Consider the following 16,705-nt stretch of genomic DNA (forward strand, 5'->3'; position numbering starts at 1 on the left):
AATAAAAGTGTAGCTGCTAAACCCCTCTGTGTGTTTGTGTGTTCGTAGCTGTTTAGTATGCTATTTCTTTATTCGGTCAGTGTTGAATAACCTCAAGCCCTAGGGACCCAAATACAAGTCAGCTTTCAACATAAGAAAACTCATTTTGATTCTCCCATTTGACAGAGGTGATGAACTTGTGTTGACTTTGGTCACAATTACAGGCAGGAGCTGGGCACAGAGTGAGGAAATAGTCGGCATCAGTGAACGGGTTCTCAGGGGTAATGAGCCAAAGAAGAGACTCTCTCCTGATTCCTTTGGGATATTGCTAAAAATAGACCCTTTGCTGACTCTTAGTATAAAACTAAAATGAAGACTGGGGAATATTGAGACCAGGAGGTGCAGACATGAATTTAAGACATACAAAATGAAACAACATTCCAAAGGTGAAGAGATGGATTCTTGAAGAATATTAAACTTGATTGAAAGTGACAACAAAAATTCATATATCCATGGGGTATTATAGCTGAAAGGGCCCAAAGGAAACTCACTCTCTTGATTTTACAGATGAGAAAACATGCCTTAGAGAAGTTATCTAAATCGTCCAAGGAATAGAATAAGTTAGAGGGAAAGGCAAGTCTAGAACACTGCAATTTGGAGTACTATTTTACAGTTATGATCCAGTATCACATCTTCTGTGTAGAAGTTATAAACATGTAGTTGCTTTCTGAGAGATAATAAAGATTATATAAAATACCTTTAAATAATATAGATTATTTCAAACACCTAAAAACTGTATTCTCCCTGAATAACATTTAGTTCTATTCTTGGCAAATAAAAAGTTATGACATTCAGCCCTGGCCAGTTTCCCTCAGCGGTTAGAGCATCAGCCTGCAGTCTAAAGAGACCTGGGTTTGGTTCCTGCTAAGGGCTCATATCTCGGTTGCAGTTTGTCCCCGGCCCTGGTTGGTCGTTCGGGTGGCAGCCACTTGATGTGTCTCTTTCACATTGATGTTTCTCTCTCTGTTTTCCTCTCTCTCCCTCCCACTGTATCTGAACAAAAAGTGAAAAAATGTCCTTGGGTGAGGATAAAAAAAAAAATAAGTTATGACATTCAGAAAGTTAAGCGTATGTATATATTGGGGTGGAAGATTTTCAAGAACATCATTGTGTGCTTTTTTGGCTAAAGAATGAGTATGTAAATAAATTACTGATTAATATTAAACTTGAAATATTCTTGACTAAGCCCTTATTGGCCAATATTTTAACTGAATTAAACATGTTTTAACTCTCGGCATAAAAACAGGAATGCAAATGCTTGATTTATGGACAAAGAAGAAAAGACACAAATAGTACGAGTTTACTAGCTGACAATTTCCATTCTTGGCCTAAGGGAAGAATCCTGCTTTCTTTTTTATCCTCACCGAGGATATTTTTCCATTTTTTGTACAGATAGAGTGGGAGGGAGAGAGAGGAAGGGAGAGAGAGAGAGAAACATCGACGTGAAGGGACACATCGAGTGGCTGCCACCCGCACAACCAACCAGGGCCGGGGACAAACTGCAACCGAAGTACGTGCCCTTAGCGGGAACCGAACCCGGGTCTCTCCGGACCGCAGGCGGACGCTTTAACCGCTGAGCCAAACTGGCCAGGGCAGAACCCTGCTTTCTTTTCAGATTCTTTCCTCTGGAGTGAACATGGTTAATAGAAGGCATGTGATGAAAAGTTTCATATCAACCACAGCTTCACTGCATAGATCTGCCTTCATCTTTCTCATTCAAGAGAAAGCCAGAGGTATAGGCTTACATGTTAAGGCATTGCCTTGGTGGAATGGAATGTCCAAACTGCATAATTATATGCTATGCTAGGTATTGCCAATACTTGTATTTGGGTAATTCAAGATGTTTTAGCCTTAAAAAAAATAATAATATTGAAAAAAAAAACTCAAATTTTTTTTCTGGCCACAGGCTAATTATGAATAAAGAGAACATTTCTCATTTAGATTGGTCTTAGTAACTGAGTTCTTAATCAGATGAAAATGGAAGAATCATGGTGTTTCTGAGTCATGTATAAAGACAGATGACCTCTATGTGCCACTATTTGTTTGTTTGTTGTTTTATTCTTGCATTATGCTGCTTGAAACATGGATGTGAGGGCTGGAGCTCTAGCAGTGATTTTGGATGATGAGTTTAAGATCCATAGTTAGGTCTTGAAAGTTTCAGGGAAACAGCACATCAGACCTAAACTGTCCATAGCTTACTGGCCTTAGTTGAAAAAGAGAATACCATGCTCTCTACTTAATCTATTTTATGAGTTATATATCACATGAAGTTGAAACTTCTAATATATCACCCTTCATCAGAAGAGTGACAACTTACTAGCACTTCTCTTCAGAGCTCAAGTAGAACTTAATGTCTGTCTAAGATTTAGAAAGATAGAGGTCCTCATTATTGTTGAATCAACATCTGTGTCTTTGGGATTCAGGTTTTTCTGCTTATTAATCATTTTTTAAGAATTAGATTTTGTTCATGACACATTCATAATGTTGAACCTGAACAACCTACTCAGTTTTCAAAGGAAGGAAAAACATTCACAGACAAATACTACTGTTTAAAATATTACCTGCCTTTATCATTTTAATTCAGTGTTAGATAATCACCCATAGAACATAAAGCAAACAAACAGACACAGAACTCTACATTAAACCTCATCAATACCATATCATCAATCATTTGTGTTTTTTTTTTCTTTTTTACCTAACAGAAGTACTTTATTTTTTAATTTGATTTATTGGAGGTGACATTGGTTAATAAAATTATTGGGTTTTAGTTGTACAATTTTGTGATATATCATCTGTATATTGTATTATATGTTCACCACCCCAAGTCAGATCTCATTCTATCACCACTTAGTCCCATTTACCCTCTACCCTCTTCTACCTTCCTTCATCCTTTTTTCCCCTGGTAATTAATCACCATACTGTTTTCTGTGTTTATGTTTTTTTTTTTTTTTACTTGTTCCCTTCTCTTTTTCCACCAGTCCCCAACCCTCCTCTCTTTTGACAGCTGTCAGTCTGTTCTCTGTTTCTATTTTATTGATAATTTTGTTCGTTAGACTCCACATAGAAGTGAAATCATATAGTATTTGTTTTTCTCTGATTGGCTTATTTCACTTATATAATACTCTCCAGGTCCATCCATGTTGTCACAAATGTAAGATTTCCTTCTTTTTTTTATATCTGAATAATTACTGAGTATCCTACGCAGTGCCAGGCACTATACTCTGTGCCTTTGGAGAATATATATATATATATATATATATATATATATATTTTTTTTTTTTTTTTCCCAGTATTCCTGAACATCTAGTAGATGAGGTTAGCTTTGCCAGTTTCTGATTTAGTCCATTTTTCGATGAATCCTAATTAAGGTTTCTCTAAAAAACGTTGCCTTCATTTGTTTGCAGAGATTCTGCATGCTTCAGGCTTGCTTTCTCATCTCACTTGGATGAGAGACAGAGGGAGGAAAACAGAGGGAAAAAGAGGGAGTGCTAGCAGGTGTTTGTACATGGTTGTATGGAGCATGTGTGAGTGTGCATGGTAGACCTGAAGCCATACTCTTTGGATTGTAGAAAACAACATTTCCGAATATCCTGAGGGTGCTGTACGTGCTGTCATTCACTACCTTACATTTGTCAGGCAGTTACAGGCTTGCCTAGGTCCCAGGTATCCTTAATTTTCTGGAACTGTGAGTTTGCCTCTCAGCTGGGCTCAGCACTGTCACTGACTTCATCAAAGCCCCAAAGGACTTATGAATTTTAGTTTTACAAGGAGGCCATGGAATTTTAAACCTTCTCTGCTATCTCAGGGTCTACTATGCATCCTTATGACAGTCCTTGCCTCCTGCACAAATGAGCCTATGATTTAAAGAGTGTGTGAAGGACTGGATGCCATGATATTTCTCTTACCGGTGTTTGCACTGGTGGGATTTGGAAGGCTCTCAGCATGGTCATGAATGACTCTCTTTGCACACTGGTCACAGGCATTTGTCAAGCCAACTTCACTAATGTGGAATAATTGGGTCGTAAGGGCTGACTCTGTTGAAGTAATAAAATAGCTGAATTATTAAATATCTTAAAATATTTAAATATGGATTTTGTTTTGGGAAGGTATGCTGTTTTGTCCTCCTCAACAACTCAGTAACTCCAGTGAATTGCTAACAGCATGTGGTGAGAATCAACTTTAATATTTAGATGAGAACTATGAGGCTGCTTTACTCAGCGCATAAGACTAACCATTTATATTTGTGTTGCAATAATGATTCTCAACACTTAGTTTGCTTTTATCTAGGATCAGCCATGTGGAGGGTCTTGTAATTAATAACTGCTGTAGTTAGACACAGAAATCAACTTTACACAGCTTCAGCCTTTGGGAACAAGACGGCAAAATGAAAATGAATGGCATTTGAAATCAGATCTGAATTCAAATCTCAATCCTTGTATTTAAAATGTGTGTGTTTTAGATGATTGTGTCTTTGAGCCTTTGTTTCAGCATCAGATATTTGTCATGGTGAAAGGGAATATTAAAGTCAGTTCCGGGCTCTCGGTATTAGTTTTAGTTCCTTTTCAGTTCACAAGAGAGAAAGGAATAGAATGATTTAGAAATTTGAAAGGTAGCATAATACCTCTTGGTGAACATAAAGAAGGAAAGTGCTAGTGGAGGACATAGGGTTGGGGCTGGACCTTTGAGAAGCAAAAGTATGAGTAGTACTTGGAAGGGATATTTTGTTTAGCAGTGGGGAACTGTTTGAACAAAGTATTGAAAACAGGAAGACATAATACCTGTGTAGAATGTATGGGTTGTTGAAGCATAATTTAATTTTCTAAAATAATTTTCTTCCACAATTCTTGTTGAATTAGTAAACTTGTTTTTTTCTGACATCATTTAAATGGGGTATTTTAAGTTGACAGGACTCAAATTATCACACTTACTAACTTAATGAAACCTGAATAAACACACGATAGACGCTGATCCTAGCATCCACTGTGAGGATGAACTTGTAACCTTTACTTTTTTCAGTGGGCACTTGACACACAGGACCTCACAGAGACATGCACAATATCTAGGTAACTGAAATTTTTTTAACTTGACCTTTCCTTCAGGTGGACATGCAGAGAATTGTTTATGAGATGAGATGACCTTACTCTTTTTAGTATTTATAGGAAAGATTTCCCAAGCTATTAGAGAAGAAAGATTACATACTATCAAAGTCTTGTTAACAACAATCAATAAAACCGTAGCTCAGAAAACAATATTTTCTGATCCAAGGTCTGCCTTTCATCTTGGTTAGACCATCAAACTAGGAAAGAAAATGTATTTCAGGAATTATTTGGCACTGGCATTAGAAAGATCTTGATTTGAATCTTAGTTCCACCATTAACTAGTTATATGTATTCTTTCAAGTTCTGTTTTGTTATCTATAAAATGGGGATTAGAGCCACATCATACAATAGTTTCAAGATATATTTTAAAAATCTGGCATAATGCTTAATAGTTTGTTTTAACATTTATTTTTATCTTATCATATAAAGGATATTCAGTATACACGAATATATGCCAGAAATGATCCCTATTTTTTTAATTAATTATTTTTGTTACAGATGTTTCTCCATTTTCCCACACTGACTCCCCCTTCCCCCTCCCTCTTCACCTTGTTTCCATCTTTGTTGCCCATGTCCATTTTTCATACATACATGCATATAAGGTTTGTGGTTTATCTCTCCCCTCTCCACCCCCTCTTCAGAAGATTGTCAATCTGTACCCCACTTCCACGTCTCTGGGACAACCAAATTCCTCAGACTGTTATGTTCATTATATTCCACAAATAAGTGAGATCATGTGATATTTGTCTTTCTCTGCTTGGCTTGTTTCGATTAGGGTAATACTTTCCAGGTCCCTCCATGTTGTCTCAAAGGATAAGAGATCTTTCTTTCTTACAGCTGTGTAGTACTCCACTGTGTATATGTACCACAGCATTTTTATCCATTCATTTACTGATGAAAATTTGGACTGTTTCCAGATCTTAGCTATTGCAAATAATGCTGCTACAAACATGGGGGTACATATATTTTTTCTGATTGGTGTTTCAGGCTTCTTAGGGTATATTCCTAGAAGTGGGATCACTGGGTCAAATGGAAGTTCAATTTTCAATTTTTTGAGGTAACACCATATTGTTTTCCATAGTGACTGCACCAGTCTGAATTCCCACCAGCAGTGTACTAGAGTCCCCTTTCTCCACACCCTCGCCAACACTTGTTTGATGATCAGTTAATGGCGGCCATTCTGACAGGTGTGAGGTGATACCTCATTGTTGTTTTAATTTGCATCTCTCTGATTATTAGTGATGTTGAGCATTTCTACATATGTCTCTTAGCTATTTGTATGTCTTGTTTGGAGAGATGTCTATTAGGTTCCTCTGCCCATTTTCAATTGGGTTCTTTGTCTTCCTTTTGTTGAGTTGTATGAGCACTCTCTATATATTGAAAATTAGCCCCTTATCTGATATATCACTGGCAATATTGCTCTCTGATACAGTGGGTTACATTTTTATGATTATATCTTTTGTTGTGCAGAAGTCTTTGTGTTTGATGTAGTCCCATGTGTTCATTCTCTCCTTTGTTTCTGTTGCCTTAGGTGATGTATCAGTGAAAATTCTGCACGTATGATGTCTGAAATTTTGTTGCCTACATTTTCTTCTAGGATTTTAATAGATTCACAGGTCACATTTAAGTCTTTGATCCATTTTGAGTTTATTCTTATGTAGGGTGTAAGTTGGTGGTCGAGTTTCATTTTTTTGCATGTAGCTGTCCAATTTTCCCAACACTATTTATGAAAGAGGCTGTCTTTACTCCACTGTATGCTCTTGCCACCTTTGTCAAATATTAATTGAGCATATTGCCTTGGGTCCATTTCTGGGTTGTCTGTTCTGTTCCATGTGTCTATATGACTGTTCTTGTGCCAGTACCAGGCTGTTTTGATTACAGTCACTTTGTCGTATAACCTGGAATCTGGTAATGTGATCCCCCCTAATTTGTCCTTTTTTTTTAAAGATTGCTATGGCTATTTGGGGTCTTTTATGGTTCCATATGAACTTTTGAAGTATTTGTTATAGTTCTGTAAAGTATGTCATTGGTATTTTGATGGGGATTGCTATGAATCTATACATTGCTTTGGGTAGTATAAACATTTTAATGATGTTGATTGTTCTAATTTATGAACAAGGTATGTGCTTCCACATTTTTATATCTTCCTCTATTTATTTTTTTAATGACCTGTAGTTTTCTGCCAATAGGTCCTTCATTTCTTTGGTTAAATTTATTCCTATTGTATGTTAATTTCTTTGCTGCAATGGTAAATGGGATTTTTTTTTAGTTTCTCTTTCTGTGAGTTCATCATTGGTGTATAAGAATGCCATCAATTTATTGACATTAATTTTGTATCCTGCTACTTTGCCAAATTCATTTATTAAATCTAGTAAATTCTTGATGAAGTTGTTGGGGTTTTCTACATATACTATCATGTCATCTACGAATAATGACAGTTTCACTTCCTCTTTCCCATTTGGATCTGTTTTATTTTTATCTTCTATCTTTTTGTTGTGGCTGAGACTTCCAGTACTATGTTAAATAACAGTGGCAAAAGTAGGCATCCTTTTCTTGTTTCCGTCCTTAAGGAAAATGCTTTTAAAACTTTTAATTTTTGCTCATTGAGTATGATGTTGGCTGTAGGTCTTTCATATATGGCCTTTATTATGTTGAGATATGATCTCTCTAGTCCCAGATTTCTGAGCATTTTTATCAGGAATGAGTGCTGGATTTTGTCAAATACTTTATCAGCATCTATTGATATGATCATATGATTTTTATCTTTCATTATGTTTACGTGTTGTATCACATTTATTGATTTGCAAATATTGTACCAGCCTTGCAGCCCTGGTATGAATCCCACTTGGTTATGGTGAATAATTGTTTTGATGTATTGCTGGATTTGATTTGCTACTATTTTGTTGAAAATTTTGACGTCTATGTTCATCGGGGATATTGGTCTGTAGTTTTCTTTCTTTGTAATGTCTTTTTCTGGTTTTGGAATTAGAATTATGCTGGCCTCATAAAATGAGTTTGGAAGTCTTTTCTCTTCTTGAATTTTTTGAAATAGTTTGAGGAGTATGGGTATTAGTTCTTCTTTGAATGTTCATTAAAATTCCCCAGTGAAGCCGCCCAGGCCAGAGCTTTTGTTTACTGGGAGAGTCTTGATTACATCTTCAATTTCTTCTCTTGTTATTGGTCTGTTCTAGTTTTCTATCTCTTTCTAGTTCAGTATTGGGAGACCATGTGTTTCTAGAAATTGGTCCATTTTGCTTAGATTGTCAAATTTGTTGCCATATAATAGTTCATAATATTTGTTAACAATACATTGTATTTCTGAGGTGTCAGTTATTATTTCTCCTCTTTCATTTCTGATTTTGTGTATTTGGATTCTCTCTTTGTTTCTTGGTGAGTCTAGCTAAGGGTCCATAAATCTTGTTTATCTTTTCAAAGAACCCGCTCTTCGTTTTATTGATCCTTTGAATTGTTTTTTTTTTGGTCTCCATGTCATTTATTTCTGCTCTGATCTTTACTATGTCCTTCCTTCTACTTGCTCTGGGGTTTTTGTTTGTTTCTTTGTTTGTTTGCTTTCTAGTTCTTTATGTTGTGAAGTTCGATATTCTGTTAGAAATTTTTCTTATTTCTTGAGGTAGGCCAATAGTGCTATGAACTTCCCTCTCAGAACTGCTTTCTCTGCATCTTATAAATTTCATGTTGTTGTGTGTTCATTTTTATTTCTTTTCAGAGATCTTTTAATTTCTTCTTTGATCTCCAAGATAACACATTCATTGTTCAATAACAAGCTGTTTAGTCTCCATGTTTTCAAATATCTTTGCATGTTCTTGTTGCAGTTGATTTCTAGTTGCATGCCATTGTGATCTGAGAAGATGCTTGATATAATTTTAATCTTCTTAAACTTGAAGAGACTTAGTTTGTGTCCTAACATGTGGTCTATATTTGAGAATGTCCCATGTGCACTTGAGAAGAATGTGAATTCAGCAGTTTTGGGATATAATTCTCTGTAGATATTTATTAAACCCATTGATCTAGCACTTCATTTAGAATCCATGTTTCCTTGTTAGTTTTTTGTCTAGAAGATCTATTCAGTGATGTCGGTGAGGTGTTGAAGTCCCCTACTATGATTGTATCGCTGTTGATTTATCTTTGAAGTCCTCCAGAAGATTTTTAATATATGTTGGTGCTCCTATATTGGGTGCATATATGTTTACCAAGGTTATATCTTCCTGTTGGATAGATATTTTCAATATTATGTTGTGGCTTTCTTTGTCTTTAGTTATGGACTTCATTTTGAAACCTACTTTCTCAGATATGAGTATTGCTTCCCTAGTTTTTTTTTTTTGCTTCCTGTTTGCTTGAAAGATTTTTTCCCATCTCTTCACTTTCAACCTATGTGAGTCTTTTGTTGTGAGGTGGATCTCTTGTAAATAGCATATATGTGAGTCATGCTTTCTTATCCAGTCAGCTACTATGTGTCTTTTTATCGAAGCATTCAAACAATTCACATTTAAGGTGATAATTGATATGTACTTATTTATTGCCACTTTTACTTAATGTGGTTCTATTTTTCTTCCTATTTCTTCTACTAATTACAGCAGTTCTTTTAGCATATCTTGCAGTACTGGTTTGGTGTTAATATATTCCCTTCGCCTTTTTTTTGTTTGTTTCTTTGTTTTTTTTCCTGGAAAGCTCTTTATTTGACCTTCTATTTTGAACAATAGCCTTGCTGGGTAGAGCAGTCTTGGACTGAGATCCTTGTTTTTCATGACCTTGATTACTTCCTGCCACTCCCTTCTGGCCTGTAGTGTTTCTGTTGAGAAGTCAGCTGAGAGCTTATGGGGTTTCCTTTGTAGGTAACCTGTTGCTTCTCTCTTGCTGCCTTTAGAATTTTCTCTTTGTCTTTAATTTTTGGCATTTTAAGTACTATGTGTCTTGGTGTTGGTCTGTTTGGGTTCTTCTTACTTGGGGCTCTCTGTGCTTCTTAAACTTGAATGCCTTCTTCCTTCACCAAGTTAGGAACGTTTTCTGTCACTATTTCTTCAAATATATTCTCTAACCGTGCCCATTTCTTCCTCTTTGGGGACTCCTATGATGTGAATGGTATTACAATTTTTATTGTTCCACAGTTCTCTTAAGCTATCTTCCTGTTTTTTAATCATTTTTTCCTATTGGTTTTCTGATTGGTTTATTTTTTCTACCCTGTTTTCTAATTCACTGGTCCAGTCCTCAGCTTCCTCTACTCTGCTGTTTAGTCCTTCCAATATGTTCTTAATTTTTGCTATGTCATTCTTCATTTCCACTTGGTTGGTTTACATTGTTTCTATATCTTTACTCATGCTGCTGATGTCCTTACTCATGCTGTTGAGTTTCCTCAAGATCATGGTTCTGAAATCTACCTCTGATAATTTGCTTAGCTGCATTTCATTAATCTCCTCTTTGATAGAGTTTTCTTGTTATTTCATTTGGGATTTGTTTCTTTGTTTCACCATTTTGGCTATCTCAGTGGGTTTTGGAGCCTACCAAATTTTTCCCGTGGGTGTTGTTGTTCTGCTGTTTATGGCTCCCTCTACTGGGTTCAGATGAGCCTGGGTGGGCCCACTTTAAACACCATTGTCAAGTCTTACTTTCCTGAGTAGATTTTCAAGCCCAGGAAAGGTTCAGTTACCCTCTAGCTTTTTCCTGGTGGCTAGTAGTCTCAGTTACTCAGTGCCTTGGAATGTAGCCCTGGTGTTCTGCATAAGAGGATTTCCAGAGGTTGGGATAGATGCTGGTTGTTAATGAGCCTCAATTTTTATTTCTTTGCCTCACCTCAGAAAAGCTGAATCTCTGAGGTGAGGGGGCTGCTACTTTTCCCCACAACTTGGGGAAGGAGCACACTGGCCACCAGCCTTTGCAGCTGCAACTCAGCAAAAACTCTGAGTGCCCTCCAAATCCGGGTGTCCCCACAGATTTCCAGTCCAGTCTGCCCTCCCTTTGTTGTAGCCCCCAGATGAGTGGCTGTGGCTATTTTAGTGCTCTGTCCTGGCTCTCTGGGCTGTGGAGCGGGCTTGGTACTTATTCCCCAATGGCGCTGCTCACAGCTAAGACTGCTACTGTCCATGGGCTCCCTCTTGTGCCTCTGCAGATCCTACCAGTGTCCCTGGTTATATGGTCCTGTCCTGCTGCTTTTCTGTTGCTTCTTTCTGAGGATTTGTCTTTGTTCTAGTTGTAATTTCCGTTTGGTCCTTGGGGATCGTCTGCGTGGCTTCTATTCACTCCACCTCCTTTTTCACATCCTCTAGGACTATCTTGTGTGCAGCTAAGTCACTCAGGCCTTTCTGGTGCCTCCGCACCATCCAGATCCGGCTGGTAACTGGATGGCACAGTTCCTTTGAGGACCTGGCTTTATGCCTATATTATGGGCTGCTGGGTCGCAAAGGTTTCCTTGGTGCTTCAGCACCCCACAGGTCCCACAGGTAACTGGATCACACAGTCCCTGCTGGGTGGCACAGACGTCTCTGGTGCCCCTGCACCCTGCAGTGCCTGTGGGCAGGCAGCTGGATCGCACCAGTCTCTCTGGGGCTCAGGCTTCCCACTGCACTTGTGAGCTACTGGACTGCACAGGCCACTGTGGAGCCCCTGGTTTCACAGCTGGGGGCTAGGGAGTGCTGATGCCCCATAGGGCTCAACTTCTGCTCAGCTTTGGCTGTAGATTTTGGGGATAGGTCTCTTCTGTTGGTCTGTGCTTCTGTTGCCTGGGGATGGATTTCTGCTCCCCAGCCTCTGTTGCTGGGGTTCTATCTGGACTCTGATTGGGCTGCTACTATGGGAGATAGTGCTGGGCTCCAGGCTGTCCTCAGCTTCTGCGACAGGCACCATGGGAGCTCCACTACTGTGCACAGATCTGTGTTGACACAGAGTGTCCACTGGTCTGATGGTGCACTGGTGGGCTCAGGTTGCTGAGCCCTAGAGGCTCCCACTGCCTCTTTTCAAGGAAGACCTGGGATATTCCAAAATGGTGCGACCTTCCTGTGGCTCAGGGAGAAGCACCCCGAAGGGCTGCTTACCGAGGTAGCAAGCTGCTCAGTCCACATCACAGGAAACTTCTGCTCTGCCTCTCTGCACTGCAGGGTTTGGTTGTCCACTTTGTGTCTACTCACACTCTCACACACTCACCCTCCCACTGATCTTGCCCGCTGCCATCTTCCATGATCCCTATCGTAATGGGACTGTATAATGGGGTGAGCACTGATTCATTTGTGAAAAAGTACGGTAGGGTAAAATTAATCCTTAATAAATCATGAGTGTAATTCTAAAACAGTGCAAATGAAAAAAAAATCATGAATTTAAGCTAGAGAGATTAAGGGACGCCTCCCAGCAGAGCTGACAGGTGAGTTTAGCCGTGAAAGATGAATATTCTAATAATCTGAGAATAAAAGTAAAGATGCTGTGAATGAGGAACTGCGTAGAACCCAGGGGCAGGAATAGTAGTCCTCATGAAATGTGGAATGGAGGAAAAAGTGAGCAGGGTTTCAAGGGTCACTTTTTGTTTCCATCTGAGAGTTAACTACTACTACTTTGAACCACCATCTTTTTCCTTCTGTTTCTCCAACTCATCCTTCTTTTCTCTTCTTTGTACCTCACATTTCAGAAAGTCCTGCCATGCCCTTATTTCCATAAGACCTTTCACGTGCACAAGAGGCACCCATACACATCGCTGGCACAATAAAGGCTTTTTTTGGTGGAGGGGGAAACCACCTGTGAGTAGAGGAGTAATAGAGTACACACAATCCCCCCAAACTCTAGTTAAAGCAGAACTTACTCCAGCCATAGATGGTTATACATTACAGTCAAAGTTCCAATGGAGAGTGACTCTACATCCATGATGTTCTAGATAATACAAAGACAAGAGTCAGGGAATATTCTGTGTCTATACAATGATGAAAGCTCATTGGCCAATAGAAAAAATTGCATAGCCCAAAGGAGGATGCTTCTGGAGTTCATGGGCTGCTGTTAGCTTGTTCCTCCATTATCTCAGAACTGTTGATCAGTGTACTTCTCAGCAACAGGGCCTCTAGATTTGTGTATCCTCCACCTTTGAACTCTGTTCCCAAACCCTGATTGGGTCTATGTGACCCAAATCTAGATCTCAAAAGAGAAACTTTAATTGTTCCAACTTGGATCATCAGGTGAACACTCTATGCTCACACAGTGGACTGGGCACTGTAAGTAACTTGACTGGCATAAATACCTTGCTATGCCAGGAAATGTGAGTCAGTATGTGACTCAAGACTCTCCACAATGCTGGGAAATTGTGTCTGAAAAGAATAGGTAGCATAGCAAGTTTCAGAGGAATTTCAGGTCAATAGCAAGAATTCAAGGGTAGAAAGATATAGACCAAGAACTAACAGTGAGGATCGCCAAATGTCTGCACAAACATGTCAAATATTATTAAACATGCATGGCACTGTATTTCTTTTTTAAATATTTTTCATTGATTTTTTTTAGAAAGAGTGGAAGGGAAAAAGAGATAGAAACATCAATGTGAGAGAAAAACATCAATTGACTGCCTCCTGCACGCCCCCTATGGGGAATAAAGCACCAAACCCAGGCATGTGCCTGAACCAGGACCTCTCAGTCCATGGGAAGCTGCCCAGTCCACTGAGCCACCCCAAACCCCTCACCCCCGGCAATGGCACTCTACTTCTTAATGCTCCTGAGCCTTTAGAACTTTGCTTAACCTAGTGCTATATGTAACCATCACAGGTTTCTGTCTCAATTTGGTACATGAGATAAACTCTAGCTAGCATTCTAGAGTTCTATACTCTTGCTATAGAGGAAGGTTACCTCTAATGATACTGCACATACAAAAAGGTCTTCAGATGCTAGGCCATTTCCTCGGTTCCTACCTCCCTAGTTCTTATATTGGCTAAAGAGCTTCTAGGGTGGAAACCAATGTGTGTTGTGATGAAAGGGGCCTACTCATGCTTATTATTCCTATCACCACAGTCCGTTATCTTAATTCATAACAATAAGGTAAGGGATGAAAAATTAAAAGGGGCTTATGAAAAGGACCAAACTGTGAAGAAAAATTAAAAAGGGAGGAAGAGCCCTGGCTGGTTTGGCTCAGCAGTTAGTGTCAGCTTGTGGACCAAAGAGTCGCGGGTTCAATTCCGATCAAGGACCCATACCTCATTTGTGGTTTGGTCCCCAGCCCTGATTAGGTCATGTGAGAGGCAACCGATCGATGTATCTCTCTCACATTGATATCTCTCTCTCTCTCACTCTCTCCCCCTCCCACTCTATCTGAAGATAAATGAAAAAATATCCTCAGATGAGGATTAAAAAATAAAGTTGGAAGCGGGGAGTGGGAATAAAAATAAAACAGCCTGAAGTATCTGGAAAATAAATTTCCTACCTAGATATAGGTATAAATAGAGATATAGATATAGATACTTTAATCAAAACTTCTCAGAACATAATTTGGCTTCATTAGTATGCTTTATTTTTAGGTTTCTGAACGATACTTATTGGGGTCACATGAACTCATATAGGCAACATGGACCCCCCCCCATCTCTCGAATAGTTCATTGTATAAGAGTGGTGGAACTCCAGACAGAAATCGTGTGTAGATATCATTTCCTTTGCTCCCCAAACACAGATCATAAGTACATATTTCCCTTCCTGCGAAGTGGGATCTATAGATTTGGAATCTATAGATTTACTAAGTCATTAATTAATGAAGGGCTCATAACGCAACATAAAATATGTATACACGGTAAATATTTACTCATATCCAAGTCAAATAAGGATCTTTTTCGTTATTTTAAGTATCCATTGATTATTTATATTTAAGAATTATTATTAACCCTGGCCAGTTTGGTTCAGCTGTTGTAGCCTCGGCCTGCAGACCAAAGAGTTCTGGGTTCGAGTCCCACTAGAGGCATGTACCAAAAAAAAAAATTATTATAAATTAATGATAGTTATCAATTATTCATAAATTGACTAACCCCAGAATCAGACTTATTCAGTATGTTTGACCAAAAAAAATAATTATTAATAGAAATTTTATTTTTGATACCATTGGGGAATTGTCTGTACATGGCTATGACGTTACAAATTCAAATACCTACCCTTTCAGGCTGAAGCCCAGATATATAATTCTGGGCCACTTAGATTTGGTAAATTGGGGTAGATTTTCAAGGTCTTATATAATAAATTTAAGGAACAGTTTATTAATCTATCTAACTGTCTATTTCATCAACTTTAAAAAAATTAAAGAGTTATAAGGAAAGACTATATTGTTCTAGATACTAACTAAGACACTAAGACTCAGATTTAAACTTATACAAAAATTGACGCTTTATTTTCTTTTATTTTTCCAAGGCATGGAGAAGCCTAGGAGTAGTAATTCATGTGTATTCAAATTGCTTGTGTAGTTATTTTTGTATGTGAACACTGAAATTGTATGTGAAATTGAACTGTAATATTGATTGTTCCTGAATCCATTTGGAAAGCATTAAGTGCACTTACAATTTAAATAGCCTCATTTTATGGTGTTGATTTAATCTTTCATATGAATAAAGTTTAACAGACATCTTAGAAAAGCAGTAGAAATGAGTAATGATATATATAGAGTTTACAATGACATGCATCACACCCACAGATGTAGTAGATCCAGGAAGCATGGAGAGGCTTACTCTGAACTCTGAGAATGAGAAACACAAATTCTACTTGATGAAATAACTTTTTCTCGGGACCCTTCCTGAAAATTTCCCATCATATATGACAAATCCAAAATGGAGATTATTGCATTTATAAGAGAAAATTCCTATACTGCCTCTGATAATTTGAAGTTGCTCAGTTTCTCAGAGACAAAACTTGGCAGTATGGAAGCAAACGCTGGTAATATGGTTTATTTTTGTTTGTCTGCCCCTCTTCATCCCGACGTATGCCAGGACTGATCACACACTGCTTGACACAAACTGAAAATTCATGAAATCTTAATGGGCTAACAAGTGGTTTTTGAAGGGGGAAGAGACATGGAAAAAATAATAATATGTATTTATGGCTTTTAAAAAATGTATGTTTGATGTAATAATGTTTTTGTATTTAAAACATCATATTTAGTACTTTGTAATTTTCACTGTTATGACATTATATTAAGAGATCAGTGTGTTTGCAGATGTGTGAAATAAAGTTTGGAGACAACAGGTGATTTTTCCAGTTATCTTGGAGGCAGAGATGAGAAGACTTTTTCCAATCATCTCAGAAGGCAGAGGTGAGAACCTAGAGCTCACCTCTGTCTCCTATGGTGTTAACCATTTTTTTATAACTTTTTCCACCGGGTGTTAGAGGTAGATTTTTAAACAAAGGCGACTTATGACCAGCTTTTTCTAGAAGTCCAACATTTGGCCAGAATAAGTCAAAACACAGCATTAATAATATCAAAACAGATACTCAACTACTAATTATATAAATTCTGTAACTTAAGTAGGATATGGTTCAAAAATAAAAAATAGGATTACACCATGTGAACAAATTAATAAATGAACTGAAGAACAGTCAATAAAGCAAAGTATGCATAT

The sequence above is a fragment of the Molossus molossus genome, unplaced genomic scaffold (assembly GCF_014108415.1).
Source record: "Molossus molossus isolate mMolMol1 unplaced genomic scaffold, mMolMol1.p scaffold_m16_p_21, whole genome shotgun sequence".
Taxonomy (NCBI): domain Eukaryota; kingdom Metazoa; phylum Chordata; class Mammalia; order Chiroptera; family Molossidae; genus Molossus; species Molossus molossus.